At 39.2% G+C, this 27675-nt stretch overlaps 1 protein-coding gene and 1 long non-coding RNA gene across 2 annotated transcripts in view; one reads left to right on the top strand and one right to left on the bottom strand.

The window, feature by feature from the left end:
• LOC122797693 (cytochrome P450 2D15-like) overlaps positions 1–27675 on the bottom strand; it is an 807038-nt gene that overhangs the window by 691395 nt on the left and 87968 nt on the right. The gene's annotated exons all lie outside the window — the stretch shown is intronic.
• Positions 87–24012, top strand: LOC122797704. The gene is made up of 3 exons (XR_006364197.1): positions 87–204; positions 22600–22809; positions 23835–24012. It is a non-coding gene; the product is annotated as an uncharacterized LOC122797704 (long non-coding RNA).

Consider the following 27675-nt stretch of genomic DNA (forward strand, 5'->3'; position numbering starts at 1 on the left):
TCAAAACACTAACACCCACTTACCAAATCACCTCCCTTGTTTGTGACATCACTAATGAGGTCCCAACAGTCCCACCCACGGCATTACATGTCCTTAAAAATGCTGCAAACTTTTATCCCGGTCCTGTTTTACTTCCCTCAGGAATAAGACACTGAACTCTTTCGTTCTCAGCTTTGTAGGTTGTTCTCCTGCGTGTTTTGTTCAGTAAGTATTAATTTATCTTATTTATATAAAGTTCGATCATGTTTCTAAAACATGATCATGAAATGCAGTAAGTATCGTGTAATGGTAGGCATTTGTCGAAAATGTAATTATGTGATACTTTACAGCATTCTATGTCTGTATGATAAAATGTTTATCCAGTTTTTCCCAGTGCAAATGCCCTTAATTTTTTTCTATTACGGTTGAATATGACCGAGAGTGATCTCGACAGATAGACTGTGTCTCCGCAGCGGTCCGAGTCCCGGTGTCAATGTGTTGTCTTAAGCGACATATTGCATGAAACGGGGCTCGGGACCACAGCATTTGTCGAAAAAAAAAAAAATCCCCACTAGTAAGAGATTCCCAGGTTTCAATGGATAGAAAGACTCCCCCGATGGAATGTGCGGCTGAAAACGGAGCAGCACTGTATGCGAATGGGCTGCAGAATGGCTTTTTGCCACTACCATCGTCGCAGAGGAATACCACCAGCATCTGCTGCAGTCGCTACCGAGATAACGACGGTGCCCCTCTCCTCCATGACTGTAGCGGCAGTAACCTTCATCCGTCCGAAATGTAAAATCACACCTCGCCTTCGAGAAAATGCAGAGGCAGGAGAAGAATCGATTCGGGCAAAAAGAAAAGACCACGTAAGTTCTGTGCTGCAGACAGCTCTATTAGCTTGTCTCCATCTTTTACGGTTTGACAGATGTTAACCATTCCCGGAGATGCTCATCGATAATTAGACCTGTCTTTTGATGTCTTTGTAATATGTGTCCATCGATCGGCTTCTCGCTCTCTCTCTTTTTTAATCTGTGCTTATTTCGGCGTGGATATATTGCTGTATGTACTAGGGACATGATGCACTATGTAGTAGGCTGAGATGCATCTCTTGTATGCTGTGCAAGGTACAAGTTATACTGAGTAATGTTTGGAAAATAAAACATTGGTCTTCTACAGTTATATACACAGAGAGTTACGGCACGTCCCATGAAACACCATATTAAATGGAAATTTTATGCACAGTTAAAATTATTTATTGGTCAGCCTTTTGTGGCACAATTGCAAAATATTTACCAGAGACTGCAATTCTCTCTATAATGTAATGCATCTTACGGTTTGGTTTAAGAGGTTGCATTCCCATTTATAAATGTTGCACTAGCTCCGGTCTAGCCCCCTGCTGAATACTTGGTGAGACGGGCTTGGACTGGATTGGTCTTTATGCAATCAGACGGTGTAGGCTGGGTACTAGAACTGACTGCCATTGAAAGTCTAACTAAACCCGAGATGCTCGCCGGTCAAGCCAACCAATCAGAGTGGTCGCTAGTCCTGCAACAGGGGGTGGATGCATTCACCAGCCAATCCTACTCTGTCAGCCGTGCTGGTGCTCTCAGCTGTTTGTAAATACCGGCACTAAAGAGTGCTTTGCAAAAGATCAACTGTTCTTGTGAAACGGGTCTCTTGTTGTTAGATGTAGTCACATTTGGAATTACTTCTTGCAGTTCGGTGGTCTAGCTACGTAATTGTGCTAGTACTCGAAATGGTCATTTTATTGTAGGTGTTACTTTATTCCCACAAACGCTAGATAAGTAAACTGATTCTCCCATTTACGTTTCTTTGTTGAGTTACTGGGGTGGGGGCGTGGGTGTGATAGGTGGGATACTGTATTCTTTGGTGGGTTGAAACCTGTCTTGTATGTGCTTCTTTCTGTTGCTAGGTTACATGGAGTAGTAGAGAAACAGTATTCCTAGTTCTGCTTATCTGAACAGAGGGCATGGCGAATCAAACGCATTTTTTAATTTTTCTGTAACATATTGCCATAATCTAACGTTACTTTGTAGTCCACATTTAGAATGTGTGTCTTAAAACTTTTAGTATCATATTACCTGTTTGTGTCGTACAGCTTTTAGTATTAAATTCTTACAGTATTTTGTCTTTGTACTGAATATTGTACTTTACTAGTTCCCATGTATTCATTAGAATGTGCATACAATAATAAATGAATATATTGGTAATTAAATTTCCTGTATGGCAGATGCACCAAGCTTGCAGCACCCATTGGGGTAAAACATGTTACACTTTTAGTTTGTCTTTCTTGATGTGTTTGATGTCGCATAGTCCATTATATATTTTATTTATATATTTATTAAGGTTTGTTAACTGTTCCAGTTTCACCCATAGCTCAGGAGTACATAGGGAACTGAATGAAATATATTGGAGGCTCAACTTTAAAATGGTCCATTGAGAGCAGTGTTTTACCCTGGTTAACAAATTTTAACAGATACTCAAAAGAGTAGGTTAAGACAAACATCATAAAGTGCACTGTGAATACCCCCGCCCTTTTGTTGTTGCCAGTCATAATGTTAATGCCACTGCAATTAGGATGGCATTCACAAAAGCATTGCATATCTAGGTTATTGGGCATACTTTGTTTTTGGTAGGAGGGGTGCTTGCATATTGCCCTTTTAATCCTGTAAAATTTATTTGTTTATTTAATATTTGTTAACCGGGATAGTCCAGCTGGGTCACATAACCCATTTTCAGCAGAGGTATGGGAGAAAAGCTCCATATTTAGACATGTTAGTACATACACGGATAGGTCATTTTTACAGCAATAGTGTTGGTTAAAACTTAAGACAATGTATTTAGATACATACACTGACAGAATACAATTTTTAAGGCATCTTTTAGAAACCGTAGTGTAATAGGAATGAGAAAACACGTTTATTGCTTTAAGACTATTTAATAATTAACAGATGATGCCTGACTTGCATTTCAACAAGAAAAAAAAGTTTAGCTCTTTTCTTAGAATGTTAATAATGCTTTGCACCCTTCATTACATGTGTAAGAAAAAAATTTCTTGAACACACTGACCTCTTTGTGAATAACTGAAGCACTAAGGAACCAATCATAGTATTTCAAAGAGTATAGACAGACACGGTGATGGTGATGGACACAAAAAGGTTGGGGGATACCATGATTGGGAATAGGTAGGGGACATCAGAAGCACATAACCTATCAAGCATGGGAACAGTGAGAATCTAGTTCTCACCCTCAGAACAGTCATCACTGTCCACTTCCTCATTTGTCTGTGAGACTGCTTGACATTGGGATCTCTTTTCAGTTTTTAGGAGCAACTTCTCCAGTTGGCTTATGCGGACACCAAAGCCACTCTCTGTTACATTGGGCATCATCCCTGGCAGCTCCTGGCAGGTGACATAATCACCACCTCCACCAGTACTCCCTGAGGGTACCACTGTACTACCAGCTGAGGCACTGCTATCTAACAAAGGATGGACCAGGGATGGCAGCGATTGTGGAGGCAGCCAACAAGATTGCATCCCTGAGGTTCTGGGTGTTGGTGTGGCAGCTGGTGGATGGTGACAGGCCTAGCCTCAGTGGTTGGCCCACCTCCCTGTGCTGAAATGCATTTTTTTTTGTTGTCAGAAAAGTGACATCAGAAAGGTGTGATTCCAGGTAACCCACACAAGAAAAAAGAGATAAGGGATGGGGTGTGACAGAAAAGAAGAGTGACAAGAGACCTGGGGACCCAGGGGGACAGTAGTCTCTCCTTTGATAGTCACATCGCCACAGTAGTCAGGAAGTCCTTCTACATGGCACACATCATCATAAAAGGGTTCTCATCCAGGAAAAAAGAGGTCATTGTTCCCCTCTACTCAACACTCATTAGACACATTATAGAGTACAACACCCCTTTTGGAATGTACCTCACAAGACATCTGCAGAAGCTGGAAAGGCCACAGAAGTACCTCACAAAGAGGATTACTGGCCTCAAACAAATGCCCTACGCAGACCTTCTCAAAAAACTCCAGCTTTACTCCATAGCATATTGCCTACTCCGAGGTGATCTCCACCTAACATATAAAGCTATGTCAAACCCAGAGCTGTTGGACATGCTACACCTAAATAAACCCCAATCCCTCTGAGCTACACGCTCTAGGGACCTAAACCTTGTCACCACAATAAACAGGACATGCGGGAGGGATAGATTCTTGTCCCAGAGACTTCCCATACTCTGGAACAGGCTACCCATCTATGTCAGGCAAAGTTCTTCATTAGCACTCTTCAAGAAAAATCTTGTTGAGTGGATGGAAAATAGAAAATACACCCCGGGGATCACTTCTGTGTCTCTGCTCGACAGTGGCACAGGAAAATAACTTTCTTGGGTGGCGTAAGCCAGTGAACCTTGTTGGCTAGGCTTACGTAGGCCCTTGGGCCGATAGCCTAGTACCTACCTATAAACCTATGAACCTATGTGACCCATTTGAAAATTGGCAGCACACAACTTTGCCAATTATGTATCTCTGTGCACGGCAGCTGTTTACTGGTCTGCGATCTGGTGGAAGTGCATTGTAAAGTGAGTCAGGGAAACAGTTGAAATAATGAAACCTCACATATACTACCACACATATCGATAGTAATTTTTAAATAATCTCCCTATTTTACTTGCATATCTTATGCCAATGATTCAGAACAAGTCTTTACATTTATAACGTTTTGAGGAACAGACTACAGAATAAATTAGGGACTGCTGTGGCTAAACCCCGTAAGTAAAATGCTCTATTGAAGAGTTAGATACTGTGTAGGTCATTCGTACAAATTGTAGTGAACCTTTAATATCGTAGCACCGCTATTATTATGGATATCATTTCTTGTCCTTAGATAACCTGGTGCCCTACGAACGCAAAAGAAAGAATCATCTACAAAGACAATATACGCTATTTTATTGTTGCTAAACAGCAAACAAGTTCATGTCAGGTGTTTGCAACTTGGTGACATTTTTACGTGGCAGTTGTTAAATTACCCATATTAACCTAAATAAGATTTTTTCAGTTTAATTAAAATTTTATTAATAGGTGTCGATGTATGTTACATTTTCTTTTGGATTAATTCTGTTAATATGGTTTTAAATTGTTTCCGTCAACATATTTATCAAAACAGTATAGGTCTCTCCTTTGTAATCTATGCATTCATGAATGAACTTTACTCCACTTTGTAAATAACTCACCAAATTTTACGGAATAATAGAGTACATTTTTTAATTTTAATAGAATAAATGACCCCCCCCACTCACCATATTTCATTAGCTGTTGATGGTGAGAAATTGTAGTAACTTACAAATCTCCCTATTTTGCGGCATTTCACTTCTGATTTTGGCCCAATGGTTTGCTCTGCAAGTTAGTGATGTGTAGTGTTGCGTTTCGGTGTGTGCCTTCCATTTTAAATTATATACATTTGGGTGAGGGCTGACTCCTTGAATAAATACTGATCATGCTGTATCCATACATCAGATGCAAGCAAACGCTAACATTTCAAACCGAAGCCTGTTCTTGCGGACGCTTTTCAGGCTGCTCAACTCCTTATTGGTCGGTAATCTGTTCTCAATGAGGTCCGCTTCATTGAAGCTTGCGACCTGATTGGCTGCAGCAGAAAGCTACAATTTTTTACTCTGCTCGTTGTTAATTTAATTTTTATTTCTTTATTTAATTGTACATATGGGTGCATTACGGGTAGAGATTATGGTGGATGTGCATATAGCATGTACACATTATAAAATCTCCAAAGACTAACTCGGTCCCAATAAACCAGAAATACGAAAATATTCACAGTATAAGGCAGACGACCAAAGGATTCAGTAGTAAATTGTCTTTATTGGACGTCACAAACAGGAAACAGAAAAATAAATCAAACGCTTTCAGGATGCTTACACCTTCTTTTAAATAATAAATTAATTAGAATTTAATTGTTATAAATAGAATTAAATAAAGCTCAAATTGAATTTAATTAAAATTAGAATTAAAAAGTCACTGCAAAAATACATTTTATGACAACTTTTGAAGTCATCAGCCATTAAAACACATATTATACTAGTATATAGTAGTTCACTAACAAAACACAACATTTTGAATGTGCGTGCATATTTGTAAAAAACAAACAGACTGTCATATATTCAACAAACATCCTTTAAACCATTCCTAGTATGAAGAAAACTCTGATGCATAAAAAACTGTCAAAGATGCAGCTATATCCAACATTGTAAACAATATGTGCAGAATATCATATATGACCCCCGAACTTTAAATAATTCCTATCTTTATGTACTAGTAAATAACATTAAAATGAGATAGCTCGATAATATATATAATATATATATGTGCAAAAATGCTAATAAATAACTAACTAATTAAACAATGCATATTTAAGTCACGTTGTTAGTCTCAGTAAGCATCTTGAAAAAGCCTGATATTGATCAGGCGAAAGCGCTTGATTTATTTTACTGTTTCCTGTTTGTGACGTTCAATAAAGACAATTTACTACTGAATCCTTTGGTCGTCTGTCTTATACTGTGGATATTTTCGTATGTACACATTATACCCAAAGTCCTTACTTTTGCCAATTCGTCCCGTTTGAAAGATGGGTTGTTTTTCTGCCAAATTAGATAACAATAAGTAATCACTGCTGATTGAGTCTCACACTTCATATGCCTTTCTGTACGAGGAATATTTCATAAGTCTCCCTATTTGACCACATTTGTTCCACTTTTACTTAGGTTTAAGCCCATATTTATTGCTTTGACAGGTAGAGAGGTGCTGTGCTTTGACATCGACATTATTTTGTAGCTGTACATTGGTGTCTGTATTTCAGTGGGTGCTAAAGTAACTAGCACGGTACTATCTAGTCAGTCTCGGCCACTTCATTGAAGCATGCAACCAAATTGGCTGCAGCAGAAAGTTCACATTTTTTATTTTATTTTTTTTTTATTTTCCATTATTTTTTTAAATATGGGTGTATTACAGGTGCAGATTAGGAAGGGCATGCTTCTGTCAGGTCATTAGTACTACTTGTGTGGTTTTCTGGCAAATTAGATGACAATAAGTAATGAATGAAATTACACTAGACCCCACAATTTGGTTTTACACCGGATATGTTCTACACTTATTTTTAGGATGGTTTGAAATATAATTTTGTATTATTATTTTACTATTTCACTGTTCAATGGAGTCACAAAATAAGGAATGCTTTGAACTTTGTAATTTATGCATTACAGTCGCCGATGTCAAATAGTCCTTCACTCAGCACAGGTATAACTCATCAGTCTTAATTTCCTCATTCTCGACTTGTGATTTGAGTATATCACCATGTACACAGGCTAATGTTTATTATATCAAACTATTAATATTAATTAATGATTACTGATATGTTAGTCCTTGTCAGTTATGAGTACCCACATTAAACAGAGTGTATACATATATGAATAATTTCCCTCCAGGCAAATTGGGACACAGTCTGAAATGGGAAAGATACATTATGTCTCGGATGCCTTTATTAAAACAAATGGGGTCTAGCCATGTCCACCTGACATGCATCCATCCTTCTGGGCTGCATTGCCTTTGTAAATTAATTATGCAGTCTCACTTATTCGTTTCTCCACTTTGTATCCTCTCTTTCATGTCACCTCTCTGTCTTTTTATAACATTGCTTTGTACCATGCACTTCTCTTTCATGATGCTTTCTTCCTCCTGAGCCTCACCTTATTATCCAATTTGTATTGTTACTTTGTGAGGTACAGTTGTCTTAGGTTTATAGGTTGCTACTAGGCTATCGTCCCTAGGGCCTATGCATGCGTAGCCACATGCATTACATGGCTATTTCTTACCACAGTCTGTACTTCCCTGGACCCCTGTCTAGCAGGGCAACTGATATGATCCCCGGGATCAATTTCCTATCCCCCATCCAATCATCAACATTCCTTTGAAAGAGTGCCAAAGAGGCACTCTTCTTGACATGTATGGCCAGACTATTGCAGAGTACTGTTAGTCTGTGGGTCAGGAAAAAATCCCATTCCAGCATGTTTTGTTCATTGTGATGACAAGGTTTATATCCTGGAGCGTGTGTCTCTGAGGGATTTAGATTTCTTTGTGTAACATGTCCAACAGCTCTGGGTTTGACATGGCCTTGTATGTTAAGCAGAGATCGCCTCTGAGTAGACGATATGCGACACAGTATAGGTGCAGTTTTTTTTTAGATGGTCATCATATGGCATCTGCTTTAGGCCTGTGATTCTTTTACTGAGATATTACTGCACCCTTTCCAGTTGTTGCAGATGTCTTGATAGGTAAATACCAAATGGGGCATTTCCTTCTATAATAGGTCTAACGAGGGATGAGTACAATCACCTTCTTTTTTTAGGATGACAAACCCTTAGTGCTGAGATGTGCTACATAGAAGGATTTCATTACTGTTGTGGTGATGTGTTTATCGAAGGTGAGACCACTGTCCACCTGTGTTCCTAAGTTTGATATCTCACTTTTGGCATTTAGTGTACTGCCAGCTATGTGTTAATTCACAGGTACAAGTATTTTGCCCAAAGGGGATAACTATACATTTTTGCATTGAGCTTGAGCACATGGCTCTGGCACCAAGCATCTGTTTTTGTACGGCCCTTTTGTACAATATCCAAATCATTTTGGGATTCAATAATAGCTCCCGGTTTGCACTCATCTGTCAACTTTGCAAGTTACACTCCACTATTGTGGGCCTGTACTGCAGAGAAGTACATGCCAAACAAGACCGTCCCCAGCAATCAACCCGGAGGTACTCCACTTGTCAGTTGTCTGGAGCTGGATTTGTAGTCGGCTACTTTTACAGTCTGGGTTATGTCAGTTAGCAATTTTGCAACCCATCTATTGATGTAGGGACTAATGGCCAGCTTACTATAGTTATCTATCATTCCAGAGTTGGGTATTGTGTGCAATGCCTTGGCTACATCCAGATAGGCTGTGTAAGTTACATGAAAATATGTTCCATGGCATTGCAGATCAGGATCGTCAGACTGATGGTGCAGTAGCTGCCAGGATCCAAGGTGCATCCCCCCTTGTGTAGTGGGATAATTGTACTTGCGCCACTCAGTGGGCACGATGCCTGATCTGACGCTATGATTAGAAATGACACTTAGGTGAGGTGCCAGTTAATTGTGTAGTTCATGTACTACCCAGCCTTGGATGTTGTCTAGTCCCATGGATGCTGTCTTCTTAGCTTTGGAGAGTGTGTTTTTTTATGTGTGTTGCTGTTATTACCATAATTTTGCAATCTTTTTGGTATTGAGATGGGCCCTTTAGGGTGTGAGAGGGGTTGAAGTTATGCCATGAATTAATCTTCCTGATTATTGGCAATATCCTTCTGATCTTTATATTTTAATGACATTCGGTTGAATCTCAAAGCAGATTTGACCTTTAGATTCTTCACATAGCTATAGAATGCCTTGTGGTTGTCTTAGCTTTCAGCATTAACCCATTTGTCTCAACTTACTTCTTTATTGAAAGAAAATTTCCATGACTGGCATTCTTTTTGTCTTCCTGATTTTTAAGCCAACCATTGCATTCAAACTTTGCTAACATGTTAAAAGCATGATATACCTACTGTTACCCTTTGGTTTGGGGTCACCTTTGCTTCATTATTTTTTTCCCTAAACAGTAACCACTTTGCTGCCCTGGTAAATAATGTGTTTAAAGTATTAATTGAAAAGTAAAGTTGAACAGTAACACTGCATTTATTCCCTAATTCCTAGTTTTCCATTCAAGTTATCCATGCAGGACAGAGTTGTACAAACTTAAAAAACATCCATGTCAAACCACATAGAAAATCATTGCTTCTACAGAAGGTGTAGGGTAATTACAACTTTGAGACACGGAAGATGAAAATCATTTGCATAATGTGTTGATACTGGAGGTGAGCATATATGAGTATTGTGTGTAATTGTTAGTTTATCATGGGGTTGTGGTAGGGAGTGCTTAGGGCAGTAATTCACCTTGGTCCAGCCTCGTATACAGTGCTGCCAAAATGGGTCATTGCTACAACTGCATGCCATTGCCTTTGTATGTGCTTCTTTCAGATGTTACAACATGGTGAGGTACACAGGCCTCTCACAATACAAAAACAAATGTCACTACAGTTCCTTAGTTGTATACAGTACAGCATGAGCTAAAAGGTTAGGTGGCCTGGTTGTAACAGGGTGACACTTAGACTTGAAGTGTCCCAGGGTACCCAACGTGACATTTGTTGCGTACCCCACAGTGCTACCACTGCTCTTGTGCTACCTGTAATTATTATTACTACAGCAAACCGTGCATGTTTGTGTGCGTGTGTGTTTGTGTGCGTGTGTGCGCGTGTGTGTGCGTGTGTTTGTGTGTGTTTGTGTGCATGCCTGAGTCTCTGTTTGACTGAACATTGCTCTGCAATTTTTCTTTGGAACAGTGTTAGTGAGGAACCTCTGTGGACGTTCCAGTTGTTGGAATATGCCTTGGCATATTTATCAAGAACAAATGACATTGTTATGTCATGTGAACAAGTTCTGACTACCTGCAGTTGTGCTTTCAGTTAGTCATCTAATGAGCTATTATGTTGTAAATCACCGACAGACAGAAGATAACTGTTTACACTATGCTGTTTTACAGGAGCATAATATTTAGGCATGACATAACTAGTTAAGTGATCCTCTCCTACAGAAGTAGGTCAAGAGCAAATAAAGGTGGTTACTGGAATAGCCCCTATATATTTAATTCCCTGGAATAATCAATTGTCCTTTGTCAAGACAAATTTCCCAAGTGGTCTGCCACTGTTTCATGATCCCTGTAATGTAGTAGATCATTGTTATGTTTCTCTTATACATTTACAAGCAATATTTAACCCATGCTACTGGTTTACTTTGCAATGCTTGCTATGCTTTTTTTAGTGTGATCCGTTGCCATACATACATTCTTACCCTTATTACAGTTATCTGCCATGACTTTATTTTCCAACCAATTATCCTTTTCTCCTTACGCAGTTCTTCAGTTGCCTGTTTGTTCCTTTTCCATACTTGATTATTCTTGTGCATGAACATAAAGTTTATCAACAATAATAATTCTGCATAGTTTATACCTGAGTGAAAGGCAATTTATCCGACAACAGTGATAATTACAGCGTGCAGGTTAACTCTTTAGTAAGAGCATTGCATGTTAACTTATATGTAAGAGCATAGCTTCTCCTGTTGCTCTTCATGTTCTTGCCAGTTCATGGTTTGCAGCTGAATACTTTTTATTCATATCTACCTCTTTCCTCAAAAATGCTAATACCTTTTAACCAGAAGTTAAACTACTCCATCAGTGCCTGTGTTTTCATAATTATAGCCTTCTATTACCTGTGCTTAAATGTCTGCAGCAGTTATTGCATCCCATTTCATATCCAGTGTTGTTAAAATGTTTTATTCTTACTTTTCCTCTTTGTATCCATTTATCATTTTAAGTTCCGCAAGATCCACATACTCTCCAATATGTCTCTTAGTCCTTTTCTTGGCAGTCGTTTCATTCCTTTCACCTTGTGTCACAATTCACTAAAAAAATTCTGCATTTTTTCAGTACATTGTGCATTGTTATTCTTTTCCTTTTTTCGACACAATTTTCTTAATTGCTTTACAGTTTTCTATATTCTATGCTTCAATGATGGCATGTGATACCTCCACTTCCTTTCAATTGCTAACGTGTTTCTGTGTTAGAACTTGTTCACTTACTTATTTTGGTGTAGGTTAATATATCTTGTTTACTTCCCTTACATGGCATGGATCTCTATGAACAGTTATAAGTACTGCATTCATTTCTGGTTATCAAACTTAGGACTTCCTGTGTTATACTCACCGTAACCAGTCTGTTTCTTTCAGTTATATTTCTTTTATACTCAGGGCATATTTACTGTTTTCCATTTCCTGTGTGCATTGCATAGCATCTTCTTGTGACACATTCTTGTCCATTTCATCCTGTACCTTCTGTTTCTCTATCACATGGGAACTGACTTCTAAACATTCACTACATTAGTTTCCAAAGTTTCCCATTACATCTTCATCTCTAGCTTCATGTTAAGGTTTACATTGGTTTCCTGTTGAAAGACACCAACATCTTTACAAATGGCACCTCAACAATTGCTCCGCATTTGAATATTTTCACCAATATATTTGCAGATTCATTGTCTACAATGGCTGCACTTAATACTTAATTTCCAAAGTACTGCATAATCTCAATTTGTTCTTCATACGATCATAGCAGGTTAGTAGGCTACTGGCCCGGAGGCTCTTATAATCACAGACGAGACTTTAGCCCATGTTTAGACAATTCAGAACTCAATGCCACTGTCGTGCAGGGACACGCGAGGAATCCAATGGATTTATCTTATTTTTCCCTTCCAGTTATCCATGATACACTTAAAAAAACGGTAAAGAGGTACTTGGCTTGATGTCAAGAGGGAGTCTGTTCCAAACATGGGTGAGCCTGTGGGACACTAACCATTCATTTGCCTGTATTTCTCTGCACATATCTTTGATGCTTCTCTTTTTGCACTGGTTACTTTTTCTTTCTCCTTTGCATAAATATTACACCATAGAACATCTCTTTTTCTTTTCTTTTACATGTTCATATGTCTTCCTCAGATGATTCCTGATGTTCCAGTTTCTCCCTACTTTGGGCACATACTCCATCCTGCTGTGATGTTACCTCTGTTATGCCTTCTACACCTTAAGCTTCCCTTCATAGTTACTCAGTTGAGTGCCTGGTGGAAAGTCTCCATTACACTAATTACAGTAAAGCTAGAATTCCTATAGAAGTACAAGCACAAATGCATATCACGTAATACAAAGTGTCAGCAATACTGCCCATAGTGGAAAAATATCATGCATTTTCTTTTCTACCAATTCATACAGTTAAAGCCAAAGTAAAAAGCTATGTACTATATTTACATAGTGTGATAGATTGTATGGTAATTAGCTTAGGAAGGTTAAGCTATAAGATGCTTATGAACTCCGGAGGATAGCCTCCCCGGGGCCTTTGATTACAGACTCCCAGAGAGGGATAATCCAGTTACATATTCCATCAGGAGAGGTTGGTGAAAAGCTGAGTTTTTCACTTGTTAGTGCTTGACATTGTCCTTAGCATGGGAGGCAGACAGTGCCATTTATTACCTAAGGAGAGGAGGATTTGTCTAGCAGGACATTCCAATTTGTGAATATAACTTATAGGTGAACGTCAAAAACTTTCCTTTGGGGTTTAAGGTGGAAAGATGTTATTTAGAGCGGGCCATTTATTTCTATTTAATATTACTCTATGTACTGTACTGAGCTGTAGGCAGTCCATGCATTTATTTGTGATTTGTAACCAGTTGAGACATTGTAGGTTAACACACTCATCAATCTATGTTTGGGCAGTTAAAATCAACTTGAATCAAGTGTAAAGGGTTTCATCTTGACACATTCAAACAGGTTAAAATATGCATAGTGTGCATCTTCATTCACATTTATGCACCAGTAGCCAGATACAACTTCCAAAGGGGTCTTGCGAGTTATTAACTGCACCGACAGTTTCAACGGTTCTTAGCCATCTACGATTTGAATAGGTGTCTGGTCATTTGTTAACTGCACCTGCAGTGTCTCCTGTTCTTACTGTTTACTGGCCTGGATGTGGTGTATGTCTTTAATGTCTACTTCAACTACGCCTCCTTTGGCTTTACAGCAGACACTGTTTGGAGTCTCAATGTATGATGGCGTGAGTAACTTGGTCAGGCTGGTGTGCTCTCCACAGCTTAGAACCAGTTTTAAGTATGCCCTCTATGGATGAGGCCGGAGACTTTGGCAGAAGCATGAAATCCAGGTGAGACAGATGCAGGGCATCTTTGACAATGTGTTGTTGTCGGTCGATAATATAGTCACACACTGTCATGTACTAGATCACCCTTCAACCACAAAAGTCGATCCTGTTCTGTTTGTATTGCGTCATCACTCTGGGTGATGGTAGAATACAGCTTAAGGCTAGGTACATACCTCCCTAGGATAGATAATCAGCAGGCTCACTCACGTTTCTCTTCGTATAGTCCTGAGAGGTACCTCTCAAGTCATTTACTCTAGCATGCACTGTGACTGTCATAACATTACGTGTTCTTGAGAGACTTCAGAGCATGTGTGATATGGTGGATTCTGGCACTGGACATACTACTAACTGTCACTTTCTCACTTCTAACTTTCAATTCTCAATTATATGGAAAGAGCTAACTTTCAATTCTCAATTATATGGAAAGAGCTAACTATCATAAGATCTGAACGTGACTACTGTGGAGAATAATATGGCCACTTCAGTCAGTATACCATGTTGCACCATTGCACATATCCCTGAAAAGCAATTTTCTTTGCTTGTCTTTTAAATGTTGGACCGCTCAAGCATGTCTACTCACAAAGCATAACTGTGACATGTTGTGCATATAAGTGCATGCAGATCACAGTGTATGTGACACTTAACTTGTGTCCCATGCAGTTTTATTTGTTCATGTTAAATGTCCTCTATGATTTTTTTCTTAGCAGCTACTGTTATCAGCTCCAGGCGATAATTACGAGAATGTGGTTGGCACCATTGTCATTTTCTGCATCTTTGTCTTCAGGAGCCATGGATTACTTGATTTGGTCTGCTCTACTCACATCATTTAACTTTGTATCATTTTGCTTTGTGTGCTTAATGATCATACAGGTACTTATTTAATCTGAATCCTGTCTCCTACTATGGAACCATTTATTTGACTACGAGGCTGTTTAGTGTACCACACTGTTGACTGTTCAGCTGCCAAAGAGATCGATTTGCATTGCACAGCACTTGTTCTCCTACATTACAACTGTGCATAGCAATTCCATGCCCATATGCCAACCTTAATGGTCATGTCTCCAACATCTGAATGAATAGGTATCCGGTATTGTTTTTCTTATGATGCAGTATCCTAATCAATATTCATTTCCTAGGATACATAAGCACACACACTACATTTTTGCAGTATGTAATCAATATTCATTTCCTGGGATACCTAAGCACACACACTAAATTTTTTTTAAATTTCAGGTAATAACAGGTCAGTACCTGCACTTGCCAATTTACCACATATCTAAAGAAGTCCGGTACATAACCATGGACCTACCTTTGGCTGCTTCTGCTGGCAAAAGGTAGATGCCCAAGTTACCATCTCATTATCATTATATACTTACTCGTTATTCACGTACAACTCTTTCACATCTCATTATGTATGTGGTTGACTAGGGGTACAGCAAAGTAACGTACATCCCTGACATCACAAACCCTATGTGCCTGCTTATGCCTTTGCTTAGCATTGTCATCTGCACATCCCAATACTTTGCCGCATTATTAAGATGAATCTATAGACAATGTATATCACACAGTACTGACGGATTATTATACGTTCAAACATACATAACCTGTGTGTGGTGATGCATATGAGACAGTCAACACTGATCTGCTAACATGTGTAGTTAGCTGCTGAATAATATAGTGCTCAATATACAGTTGAGTATATGAATTTCATCATGCCATTAGAATTGGCATACTGGCCATCAGAGAGTGTACCTTGAAAAAAGCACGGCTGTTTTCAATGCACAGTGCAGTACATGTAATACTGTATGTCTGTGAGAATTTTAATTTTTCATTCTTTTGCTATATAGCTGACTTCGGAAAACCATCTGTCCCATGTATTAATGTCCATTACATGTTAATCACATATGTCATGTTTGTCAGCAACTGTTTACCACACCTGGCCGATGCCTAATCTTCTTCGACCATTTGCCTTTTGTTCAGGTGCTCTGCTGTCAGCATGATTGTATCTTTGCTGTTTCAACATCATCAGTTACAATACACTTACATTGATGTATAATGTACTATTCCTCTACAGTTTGTATAACTGGTAGGTACATCATGTCAACTCTGCCCAGCAATGGCGGCACAACCAACGGGAACCAAAAGTCAGTAACACTCTTTGCTCAGAAACACCTGAAGAAAGCACTGGATGCTAAACGTGGATGCACACGGATTGCCATTGGTAGTGAATTTGATCGCTGGATGGCTGTCAAGCATCATCTACAAGTAAAATCGCATCAGGAAGTGGCACATTTCCTGCTTAACTTGTAAGTCTGTTTGTATGCTTAACCATCTGCATTTATCTTATTATATGCATCATAGTGTTGTGTTGTTACAATATTCCTTAGTGTGTTTGTATTCATAGTTATCACACACATTTGTTCACAGGACAGTCAGTGATTATAATAGGGCTGTAATGTGTGTTACAACCATAAACTACCAAAAGGCATGCTGTATGAGCTGTCTAGTCAACATCCCCTTAGTGTGTGTAACCACGTAATGTATTGTGTTTGTGTAGCGTGATACATTGATGAGTACAGTTTGGCTTTTAAATGGAATCTTGCTAGTTATCTACACAGCTCCAACATGGGTGTATCAATTGGACCTCTAGCTGAAATATACATAGAGTGCCTACTCAGAGGCACAAACTATGCGGCAGCAGATGCACTGGCTTTCTTGTCCATTAGAATTTGTAGACTGTGCCCTACTGTGCCCTACTGTGGCCTAAGAGTACTATTAAAAAACTAATATTTAATCTCAATTAGATAGAAGTGATATGAAGTGCAGTCAGACAATGTAATAATACAAGTGTATGCACCTGATTGCAGGTACGACAATCAAAGTAACCAGTCATGCATGGATGCAGTGCCGTCAGCATTGCCCCAACTTCAGTCCACTCCAATGTCCATCAGAGCAAATACATCTAGTACTCTCTCAGCTCCAAGCCTATTTTCGGGGAGTTTCAGGTAAAATTGCACCACCAACCATGACAAGTCCAGTACTTTGCACAGTTATCATATCTCACATGTGTGAATAGAACACACTCTGCTTGATTCTAAATGTACATGCTGATTCTTACAATCTTTTTGTTTTTCAGACACATGAGACAAGATGATGATGACTGCATGTCAGATGTTTTCCCTCTGGAAGACATTAGAGGCAACAATCACGTGCTACATCACGACTTGTCATACATACCATCGGGCACCCCTCCACAAGGAAGCACAACAGAAAGGTAATTCCAACTTTCTACATTGTGAATGGTGGATTGTAATTGCATTCTAAACATTTACACCATTATTTATGTTCACCTATTCCAGCATGCAAGAATTCACCATTTGTCGACGACCTATGCAGCAAAAGAGCAAACCGGCATGTATCAGATCATCCTCCGTTGACCATTCTCTCAACAGGTTTTAGCTTTAATGAGTGTGCCTCATTTACAGATGCATCACTCTTGATTTGCATATACCTAATTCTGTTGTTTTTGGTCTCTCCCCTTCTGTTATCTTGCTTTTATGCACTGTGTGCTGGCATCAATTCTGAGCAGCTCTGCAGGCCTTTGTGAGGAGCCAGAACACAGAATGCAAGACAGTGAGTTTCAGACTGTACTGTCATTACAAGCAGACAGGTCAACCACTGCGGATACATTAACAAGAAATCAGGAACTTAGTGCAGAATCACTTTCCACGGAATCTGTTGTACTGGTGTACAAGAATAAACTCATACAACTGGCACAGAAATGCATAACACAACATTGTGATATATGTCGGGAAGGTGTGTCAGTAACAAACACAGTCAAAGGATCATGCATCAATTTATCATGGGTAGGTATTATCGGGCTACCATACAAGCCATACTCATTTGTAATAATACTTGGCATGCATAGTTGTTAACAACACTGTGTTTCTTGTAGGTGTGTTGCAATGGTCATACTGCTTACCAGTGGTCAAGTTAACATACAGTTAGGAAGGGTTTACATCTTGGTGATGTTATGATAGCAGCGGCAATCTTCCTGACTGGAAACAACTATGCTAAGATAGCATTGCTAGCAAAGTGTATTGGCTTAGCATTTATCCACCAAGCCAGTTATTACCGGTTACAGCGAAGATACATAGTCCCAGTCATTACTAACTACTGGAATGAGATGGTGAGGAATATGTTGTCCACTCGTAAACACATTAATGTGACAATCCTGGGTTAGTCCTTACAGTTATTATTAAGTTAAAGTTTATGCAAACCATTTCCATTATCCATGTCTGTTTTGGACTTAAACCAGCTCTGGTTTCTATTTGTAGGTGATGGTCGTATGGATAGTCCCGGACACTCTGCACAGTATTGCACTTACACATGCATGGATGAGCAAACCAAAGAGATTTTGCTCATACAAGTGGTTGACAAAAGAGAAACAGAACTGAGTTCTCCACGAATGGAGAAATTGGCCTTTGAGAGGTGCATAAAAACTCTTCAAGATTCACAACTCAAGATAGATGAGCTGGTGACTGATGCACATCCACAAATTGCTAAACTAATGAGTAAGTCTTGTCTGTCTGCACTGTCATACTTACATTCAACCTTGCGGGCTTAAGGTCTGATGATATGTTTTCCTTTTACAGGGACTAGGTATGCATCAATCAAGCACTCCTTCGATATGTGGCATGGGGCCAAAAATCTTGCTAAACGAATTTACAAGGTAACACTAGAGAAAATTTCCTCCTGTACTCTATTACATTCACGTTTTCCAGAATGACTAACAATGTTTTTGGTTACTAGGTCATGACAATAAAGAATGCAGTACTTGTGAATTGTTCAGATTCTTTTAGAAATACTTTCGATTTCTTCATCACCATGGTATGACCAGACAGACAGTAGTTACTCCACTGCATTTTTGTGATATTCATGGGAACATATCTTCTTTTAGTGTCCCATTATGTACAGCACTATATACATTAATGTCTTCTGAAAATGCAAGCATAGTATTCCAAAACCACACTAAAATAGTAACTGCACTAACTTCCATTACTCAGTTTGTAAGCAAAACATCACATTTGTGACTACAACGTAGGGTGTATTTTGCTATACTACCACACAGAGTATTAATTGTGTGCATTTATGTTTTAGTTGAACAAAAAACATTCCTGACATAGGCAACGCCTGGAAATTGATACCCTATTTTCAGCTCTGTGGAGGTTACATATCATGAGAAGTATATCCGATACTGTAACCATTTCTATTATGTCATCATTACCTACTGTGGTGCAAAGCCACTACAAGGTAGAGACTATAGCCACTGTGCTCCCCATCGATTGGATGTCATGAAGTAACACTAAAGGGTGGAGTATTCAAAAATGAACCATGCGTTTCGGCCCTTCTGTCCAAGCATACCGATTAAGTTTTTCTGAATATTTGTATTCCTAAACTGTCGTAGTAGTTTTAATCATGAACATGTCTTGCTTGCATTTCAACTGTCATCCACTGTCAATTAGCATTATGCTAAGAGAAGTGTCGATTTATACAGGTTGCTTAACCTTCCTATTGAAAAGTGTCTCCTGCATTATCTATCTAAACTAGTTTTTTTGCAAATGTACTGAATAGCAATACAGTGATAACAAAGGTCTATGCAGTAACCAGTACTACATTTTATACATTCGTCACACTATTCAGAAATCCAGTGCTAGGAATAATACACTTAGCATCACGTTGTGTAATGGTTAATACGATCATAACTGTCAAGTGTAAATGCATCAGTTTACTGAAATACACATTTACCTTATTGTCTATCGCTTTGTTTTTTTGTATTACACAACAGGCTGGACTTCAGCGTGGCTGCAGAATTCTGTGTCAGTGGACCAGGCAAATTGTCAATCACTTCTGTTATTGCTGTCAGCACTCCGAGAGTACAGAATAATTCATGGTATGTAAATGCATCGCATTAATCGTACAGTTAATTTATATGAAGCAGTAGAAGTTGCAACATGAATTTTATTTCTCTTATCTATTTTTTACCCATAGATCCATTGGGGTGGTATTTTATACCATGTGATAAACCAGCATGAGTGGGGTAGTGGGATACATGATAACTATGAACCGGTTGGACAATGTCAGCATAGTCTCTTGGGGTGGAGCATGCGCCGCCATGGCTAGAGCCTGACAGCCCAGCACATGAAAAGTTAAGGCAGATTGTTCTAGACCCCAGATTTGTGGAGAAAACAAGACATTACGTCAGCTACAGGTAAAGTACTTGTACTTTGTGGTTCCCTTTATCACATTGATGTGCATGTGGACATGAATACTCTGACTTGTGATTTTTCTTATCTCACTGTGTAGAACTACAGCAGAATTAGAACAGTTCCACCAGATCATATTAAAGTATGCTTCAAAATGGCAATCCTACACTTTCCCTGCATTTTGGGCTCCGAATTTTCTTGCTGCGATAGACCACAACAGCCACAGAGGTCGTCCATATGCGCGTAACAAGGAAGGCAGATATGTGTAAGAAAATTCAATTATTCACATATCGGTTCAACAGGCAAAGCAATATATAGTTTCATTACTTCTAAATGTGTTATCAACTGTAGACCTCAGTTATGGCATCTGACATGCATGGGTATAAGGATGAAATGCACACAAGTAGGAAACTCCGTCAATTTTGAACTCATTTCATATTTTATACTTTTCAGCTAACAACGGATGTAATTCATATTCAGTTGCAGCAGTCTGTATTTCAACTGCACATACCTGTAAACACATGGACATATAAAAACACATGTGTTACATGTACGACCAATGTTAGCGTAATGCAAACAGATACATCAAGTTAGTGACTCATGCAGTAGCACCACCACCATTGATTGAAATATGTCCAATATCCTGTTAATGACCGGTAATACTCACATTTGGTCATTTGACCTGAAGTCAGATATATCTAGTCAAGCAGCTTTTGGTGGACCTACATGATTGGCTGCAAAACTGTACTCAGTGTCAGTAATTATGACAACCATGGCTTACACATTATGTTTTTTCAGCTGTACACATGCTATGCAAAGCATTAAACTCTAAATAAAGGCTGTTACTTGACTTTCATTGTATCATGAAGTGTTATCCACTTTATATTTAGGTACCGTAGAAAATTTAACAAGAAAAGCGGACATTGAACAGTAGTGCGCATGAAACAAAGTAAAGATTACAATTACCTCATACCAATAAAGGAAAAAATTTTGCAACGTAGACTGGCAGACCACACTAAACGTCACGAACGAGCCACACTGTCTTATGATGATCCACGCAACATACAGCCCACAATTGCCCCTTATCAACCACCAGACACAAGACAGTTGGTCGAGGAACACTTATCAAGATTTCAGCAGCATTCAGACAATTTGTAGTAGACTTTGGCTTCATTTGAGATGGAAAGATAACAGACATCAAACTTCATAGTTATGCGTCAAAAGGATAGAGCAGTCATGGAACTGTCATCATTCTTAAGTTACGTAATTGCTTCTTGTCGCAAATATTAATATTGCCTTGCAATGACTACAATTGTTATTGAATGTCTCGTTGATCTAATAGTTTCTGATCCACAGTTGTTCAGTGCTACTTTTTATGTCTGTCTTTATAACCTTTGTATTTTTTTCTTTTTTTACAGAAGACTACAGCTCCGTGAACTCTGCCCCAAACAGTCAAACTATGTTGGCAGTTTCCCCGTATTCACCCAAATGGCCCTTAATTTCACTCACACTATCCACGTTGGCCTATTGCGTTGCAGTTGAGAATAATTGTTATAACTTTCTAGTAAAGTGAAAAAACATTTAATGTGCATTTCTAATCTGTGTCAGTGCAAATAAGTTGTTGAGCATCTCTACTGTGTGGTTAATTAATAGTCTGTACTATGTGTTCTCCACCTTTCAGAATGGCAATATTCACATCTTTTAGTGTCCCACTAAAGGTATTTGAATTGAAGTTGTTCACACAAATTGTGCACTAGTAGGCCATAGTAGGGAACCAGTGTTAAAAATATGGCATCCCTTGGTTTTGCAGGTGCAATTCCAGTTCATAACTAATCCCTTGTGTATCGCAGGTTGAGACACGCCGAGTGTTGTGTTGAATCAAGTAAACCTTAAAAAGTGCTAAGTGTGGTAATGCGCTGTGTGGTACAACGGTAATATTACTGCAACAGCTGTCTTTTATTTTTGTTATTATACATCATAAAACAGAGACCCACAAGGTACATTAAGGGAGCATAAAGTAGTGTAGGCTGTTGGGAATTGTGCAGTTATTAGTAGCATATTACAGGAGTATATGACTTCCCATTGGTATATTGTGCAGTCGTGTACACATAATCAGATTGGTTTAAGGCTATGGAGCAGTGTTGTGAAATGAACTGTGAGGAGGTTGGCGTATATATCAATACTGTAGTTCATGCTTAGTATTCCTCTATGGAAAAAGATATGTACTCAAAGAAGGATTGATGTACTGCATGCCGGACACAATTATTAATGTAATGCTGTTAACAAATTACCTCTGCCTGGCAACAGAGATTATCCAAGCATACTACGTGTCTATTTGCATATGAAATTAATCCAGTAGTAGTATACTGCAGCCTTCTCAGACCCGAATTGCCTTCAACTAATACAGTATGTTTGTTTACTGATTTCCACTTGTACTACTTTTTCAGGTTATACGTACCATGGAAAACAATAAGAAGAGTGGCATTAATCGTGTACAGACACCAGGTGCTTTCAGGACTACACAGGGACAAACACAACCTACAATGTCAGGGAGGCAGAGGCGTGAGTTACAGCAAAATAGGAGAGTCAGTTCTCTTGGACCAAGGCCTGCATCCACCGGACAGAATGCGCAAGAACAACATGGTCTTACTTTACAGGTAGTGCATCGAACTAGTGATAAGCTGACACCCAAGTTATGCAATGAGTCATAGAATTAGCTGTATGTAGCCATACTATGGGGCAAGTACGTCTTATGTTCATTATAAATGTTATCATATGATGGTTGAGGTGCTGCATACATTGCATTGTACGTAAATTGCTGTGGGTGTGTTGTGTGGTTGTGCATGGGCATGCCTTGCTTTTCTGAGTTTCTTCCATGGGTGTAATCAGCAGTCATTGCATTTTTACTCCAGAGATAGAGGATATCTTAACGACAGTGAGGGCATGGTTATGGAGTGGGATGTGATATTAAATTTCTTAGCACACAGGGTGATACTATTTCAAAATGAATATACTACACTTATGATTAAAAAAAAAACCCAGAGGACAGTCTCAGATATTACAATGATGCCTGTTATTTATGATGTACTGACATCTTTGCTACAGCTGCTCGTCTCTTGCCTTAGGCAAGTGTGATGCATCTGTTGTAGTCCACAGTATGTCTTGAGTACCTCCAGCTAGTTAATTTTGGTACTTTCAAGGAATCCTGAGGAACAAAATGAACAATCTTGGCAAAGGCAATCAATGGAAGTTTGACAAAGCATAGGAGTGTTAGATCGTGTAAGTATTACTTAGTCAGCTAACTGCAGTGCCGTTTGAGCATATTGGTGACTGTACCATGTCAGTACAATACTAGAGGTACTGGCGTAAATTACATTGGGGCAACAAACGGGCGATTTGCCTACAAGGGGGCATCATGGTAGTATGTGTAGACAGCCTCTGAAGGTAGTAGATGTAAGCTACATGAAAGTGCACCTTGGAAATCAACGCATGGATGAGGGTACTTGGATTATATCTATTGACAACCACAGTAACAGTTCGAGAGCAATACGTAATATTGTATAATAAGCTTTGGCAGTAATCATATAATGAGCAGTGTAAAGTGTTTTGGCCATAGTTGCATGCACAGGTTTAATTAGTACATTCCTTTTTGAATAAGATGCTTATTCTGGTGCACTTACAGGCAAAAATTAACAGGCTTTCCCAGGAACGCATGCATCAGCTGTTCACTGTTATTGCAGAACGTAATCCTCAACTAGTACAGGACATTCTGGATGAGGATGAGTCCATTAACATCCCACATGATGATCAACGTAATGCCGAACTACCTCCCCCATGGTGCCTGTGCCATTGCTGTAGGAGTATGCTGACTTCTAGAGAGAGAGTCTGTCATGGGAATGGGCCCACAAACTGTTTGTCATTAATTCCGGTAAGTACGTGTTGATTACAACAGTATGTGGTTGATTGGCCATGAGCATTTACAGTTAATTTGATTGTATGTAGTGCAGACCTTGTCACAGGAGTTACTTTGTAGCATTACATGCCAGCTAATTTGCCATTCTCTGATCAGGTGTGCTTTTTATGTCTAGTACTAACTTACAAATGCACTTGCTAGCCTTCATTTCTTTCAAGTTGTAGGTGTTAGCCTCAGAAATGCATTGTTGCTGAAATTTTCCTTATATATATCTTAACGTGCCTTTGCATATTTGACTATAGCTCCTGATCAGATAATTGGTTGTACTTCAATACTTCTAAAAAGATTGCAAAAGACACTTGAAAAATGTGGCAGTTAAATCGATGCACACATCACCAGTTGTTACAAATGGAAAGATGTGATACTGACAGTGCTGATGAACATATGGACAGAGTTAGGTTACCTCAACTCATGTTGATGCAAGATTAATGCATATAACTATCTTGCTTTGATGCATGGTACGAGTGCAATAACTTACATCTGTAAGTTACCCCTGCAGCTTTGAATTTATGTATTTGCATGTTAACCATTCATGATGGATAGTGTCTGACGTACAATGTAACTGGGTAGAATATATATGTGGAATGTTATGTGATAACATACATGTAAAACACTGTCACATCAGTTCTTAAAATGGAACTCATAGCTGTGTGTCGATGCCTGAATGTACTGTATCTAAACAGAAATACAGTTAGGATGTGCAGTGCATGTATCTGTAGCAGTCAGCTGTAACAAATAATGTCAGATGCATTTTCAGGGGAACATTCGCATCAGACTTCCTACCTGTTTTGAAGAACAGAAGCAGTGTAGTATCTTAGTTTATGTGACACCAAATCTAACTTAACATTATAACAATACAGCCTGAGTGCATTTGAATGACCATCGATTGGCTTATTACCTCAGTTGTGTAACATGTTCATGTAGTCTTAGTATATGTCTGAAAATAATTGGCCTAGTCCTGAGCCGTAAATGAATTATTATATTTTTCTCTCTCTAGGAAATGAGTGAAATTGTAATACATCAAGGTGTACTACGTGTTGCGGATACTTACAGGCGGTCAATTTTCGGAATACCTGCGGAAACTGATGAAAACCGGCGATACAGACATGCGATATCAGCAGTTTATGGTCTGGCGTTACGGACGACTGGGAAGCAGAGTTCATAGAGTAATTCCAAGTTGCTGTGTGTGGCGAATTCGTGACCGTTATCCGGATGCATTAGGACAGTATACTGGTTTTCTACCACATCGGAGGGGGGGGTTTGACTGTTAATATAATTTCTGGTGTCATTTAGTACTACCATAGCAAACAAGCTGGTCTGCAGTGTGATTTTTGTTTACCAATAAAATCTGAATTATTCTTAAAATTTATTTGTATGTTTTTTTGTCCATGACAATGACCTGTGTCATGAAACAGTGGTTCACACTGACATTTATAGCTGGTGGTGTCATACACACATGACACTAATGCATACCCTGAGGTATTTCAGTGCTGTGGCCTTTCACAACTTGGCAATTAAGCATGTACTGGTACTGTATAGTATGAGTCATTGCAGAAGGTGTCATTAAGGTGAACCCAAGTCAGAAAATAAGCAACACAAGACAGTTTGTTGCCATGAAGTGCAGTGAGGACAATAGAAATGACTTGTTTATCAGGACCAAATGTCATTTGTATCATTCAACAGCCCTCGCTGATACAGCATATGTAAAGAAGATTGAGCGGTAATCCGTGGTGAGTCAGATTCTGGTTTAAGGCAGATTGTCAGTGGTTACCGCGAGACAGAAACCTCAGGCCTCGACTTAAAATTTACTGCTAGGTAGATATTTCTACAAGGTCATGTGACAACTGTGCTCATTAGTTTCACAACCATGACAAACAACAACCGAATCAAAGGAGTTTCAGGTAGTGCTAAGGAGCTCAAGACCTTGAGTGGCATGCTTCCCACCTTCATTGCTACAGTTACACAGATGTATAACTCGTTATACATCTGTATTCCATTGTACCAGCAGCACACATCATATGCAGTCAGCTATGTACAGTGGGCCCAAATGTGATCAGTTGTACGTGGTAGCTCATCAGTTCACAGTAGTACAGTTACAGACAAGGCTAATCATCATGGTGGGCAATGCATGATGGAAATATAACAAAAGCAATTAGCTTGTAACATAGAACATTGGAATTACCACATGTGGGCAGTATGGCCTGGCAGTATTACCACATGTGGGCAGTATGGCCTGGCAGTAACAAAGAATACATTCTTTAACATGATTTAGCACAGTGTCAACACATAAATGTATGCATTTCAATAGCAACCCCTTATAATGGCTGCTGTTGTCACCTGATGTCTGCTTTACACACTAAACTTGTGAGGACTACCATAGAGTTCATCAGTATGCTGCTGAAAATAAAACTTGGCTATACCGTCACCATAATTACATGCATTACTGAGCACAGATGGCCTTGGTTTATGTGCTTAGCCATGCAGTCTCTGACAACTGCAATTGGTGAAGTAACTATACATGCTGACATTACACTGGGCTTTGTGCCTGAGGAATGTCTGGGCATCCTCACATTGGTGGGCTGAATGCATAGCATTGTAATGATTTAAACTTTATTTCTTTTATTTATTTTACATTTGTTAACTGGGCTACTCCAATAGCAGGATTCACGAAGGCTTACACGGAGTTTAAGAGTAGGGTAAGCCTCCGTGTAAGCCTCCTGATCCAGGAACAGCCCAAACCTCTGTGTAAGAGACAGCTATAACGTCTCTTACACGGACTGGGCGTGGAAATGCTCAATACCACACGTGCAGCCCAAAGATATGCAAATTAGGTATTTGAGCGATCCAGGAAGCCCAAAGCAGTCTGTGTAACGGACGTGTTAGCTGCAGAAATGTACTCAGCTGACAACTGAGTACATTTCTGCAAAATTGACAACGGAGCTATGTTAGCTCCAAATAAAGGGTGCATATGTTTCATCTAGCATGCCAATGGCCAAATATGTGGCCAATGGCATTAAAAAGTGTTGCAAAATTATTTAAAATAACTTTTTATTTTTTCGCGGGATTTTGATGTTTAACTGCAGCGCACACCGCGCAAACAGGGTGCGCTGCCAAAAAGTGAAAACCAAAGCTTATAAGCCCACAATGGTGGGTTTTATGTATTACATGGAATGACAATGCAGGGTCTAGCAGACCAAAAGCAATATGGCCTCCGTGTAGTGGTTGCCAAGGGGGGGAAGCTCCGTGTAAGAGATGTAACTAAGCATTACTAGGCAAGCCTATGTAAATGAGGGTTACAATACTGAACCACACTGCCACATAGGTAATGAGCACTTTCCGAGTAGTGTAAGAGTTACAGAAGGGGGAGGAACAGAGTAAGAGGTAGGTGACATCATGGGGGGGGATGATAGAAATAAATCTATCACATTGGAGGGCAGTGTAACGTGACAGATGACAGACATCAGGGAGAGAGGTGTGTCCCAACAGAACACTAGGAAAGTCAAGAAATACAGGGTGCACACTATCCCTACACTCAAACTTTCTTGATATG

This window comes from Protopterus annectens, chromosome 1.part0, assembly GCF_019279795.1.
Source record: "Protopterus annectens isolate FY-2018-M chromosome 1.part0, PAN1.0, whole genome shotgun sequence".
Taxonomy (NCBI): domain Eukaryota; kingdom Metazoa; phylum Chordata; order Ceratodontiformes; family Protopteridae; genus Protopterus; species Protopterus annectens.